The sequence below is a fragment of the Mus caroli genome, unplaced genomic scaffold (genome assembly GCF_978045245.1).
Source record: "Mus caroli unplaced genomic scaffold, Mus_caroli_1 scaffold_16, whole genome shotgun sequence".
In the NCBI taxonomy this organism is placed as follows: Eukaryota; Metazoa; Chordata; class Mammalia; order Rodentia; family Muridae; genus Mus; species Mus caroli.
In genome coordinates, this window is record NW_028227271.1 from 13,494,235 (window position 1) to 13,496,419 (window position 2,185).

The 2,185-nt window shown below is 40.4% G+C and overlaps 1 pseudogene; it reads right to left on the reverse strand.

The window, feature by feature from the left end:
• Positions 1-378: 378 nt before the first annotated feature.
• LOC110310015 (small ribosomal subunit protein eS25 pseudogene) lies at positions 379-744 on the reverse strand (annotated as a pseudogene).
• Between the last annotated feature and the right edge of the window lie 1,441 nt (positions 745-2,185).

The window sequence follows — 2,185 nt, forward strand, 5'->3', positions numbered from 1 at the left end:
TTTCTTTCTTTCTTTCTTTCTTTCTTTCTTTCTTTCTTTCTTTCTTTCTTTCTCTCTCTCTCTCTTTTTCCTTTCTTTCTTTCTCTCTTTCTTTCTTTCTTTCTTTCTTTCTTTCTCTTTCTCTTCTTTCTTTCTCTCTCTCTTTCTCTTCTTTCTTTCTCTTTCTCTTCTTTCTTTCTCTCTCTTTCTCTTCTTTCTTTTCTTTCTCTCTTTCTTTCTTTCTTTCTTTCTTTCTTTCTCTCTCTCTCTCTCTCTTTCTCTTTCTTTCTTTCTTTCTTTCTTTCTTTCTTTCTTTCTTTCTTTCTTTCTTTCTTTCTTTCTTTCTTTCTTTCTTCAATAAAATTTTATTTTCCCAAATGTACAGCTGATTGAACCCGTTCATGCATCCTCACCAGCAGCTGGGCCGCCTCCACCCTTTGTGTTTCTGGTGTAAATGACTTGGGCTTTGTGCTTTGAAACCAGCTTGAGCAGTCCTTTACTAAGTAGCTCCTGGAGGGCTGCGCTGGCCAAGGAACCGCGAGTCTTCAGTCTCTCGGAGACCACAGCATTATGCTTATAGCTGGAAACTTCCTTACAGAGTTGTCGTATGTAGCTTTGTCAAACAGGACAAGATTGTTCAACTTGTCCTGCTCTTTGCCTTTGGACCACTTCTTTTTGGCCTTGCCACCAGATTTATTTTACTGGGTCTTTGTCTTTTTTGGCTGACTTTCCGGCATCTTGCTTCTTCTTGTCTTTGGGCGGCATGGAGAAGCTCAAAGAGTAGCATGGACCACTGCAGCCTCACTAAGATCGTCTGCTCATTTCAACAGAATGAATCTTGTCTTTCTGTCACTGTACATTCCTCACAGTGGAGAAACAATAGCCATCATTTGTATTTATATAGATCGAGTCCCCTCCACACTGGGAGGAGCCTCAATAGCACAGCACACGCAACAGGAAGTAGAGTAAATCTTGTGTTTTATGGTACCAAGTGGGAGCATAGATAACTTCGATGGAAAGTTTCAGAGTAATATTTAAGAAAGAAGGGTGTGAGTGGGGGAAATGGAGAAGGAGAGATGGGGTGGGGTTGGTATACTTATCATTTGAGAAAAGAGGTAGGAAATGGGAGAAAATAAGTCGAAGAGTGATTATAATTTGTAATGTATAGTAGAATGCCAGATTTTCCTCGGGATCATAATACCAAATAAAATACCCATTTCCCCACTGATTTGTGGCTCATTTTAACTTCCCAGGTGGGTCACTGTATCCAAGTGGATCCTGACCTACCTGATTCTATTTGTTTATCTGAAACATCTCCCTCATTCTACATTCAAGTTTCTGGCAGTGGATGTATCTGGAAACTAGAGGAGGTAGGGACCTCCTGGAGGAAGCAGGCACTTATGACATGCCTTGAAAATTATACCTACTCCCTGTCTTTGACCCTCCTCTGTCTCTTTTCCCTTCTCACTATGAGTAGTCTCCCCCAAGTCACTGCTACTTCTACTTTAATGAAGTACTGCCTTTCCAGTCCCTAAAGTCAACAAAGCTGAAGACCATACATAGAAAAATTCATAGCCAAGACGTTTCCTTTGTCCTGTAAGTTGTTAGTGTCAGGTATTTGGTGACATGTAGTAAGTGAACTACCAAATTGTAGCTGTAACATGTCTTGATCACATTCACCATGTTTATAGACAAAAGAAATATCTGGCAGAGCAATTTACATAGACTATGTTCCTCTAATTCCTTTTCTAAGAGTATTGCATCACTAACTGTAGGTTGGAGTCTGTTGCAATGAGCAAAGGAGACTGTAGGGATGACATCTCTATGTTTGGAGTGTCTGTGATGTGTCAAGTACTGTGATAAAACCCTTCTGTTTTCTCATTAAAGCTTCCTAATGGCTACAGGTCAAGTATGATTAGCTCCACTCGAAAGGATTGAAATGTATTCAAGAGATCAAGCAACTATTCAGAGGCAGACAATGATGTGAGGGCAGGGTATAAACTCGATCTTCCGTGCTATTCTGTCCCATCCTCCCACACATGGGCCATGATGATGATCTTGAGTTTGACCCTTGACCCAAGACTGCACATGTCTCCAGGGTTAATTCCTCTCATCTCAGCTTGGGAAAGTATTCTGTATTGATCATTATTTTCTAAATTTCCTGTACTTGTGAGGAATACCTGATTAGATTGGGACTAAATTCTCA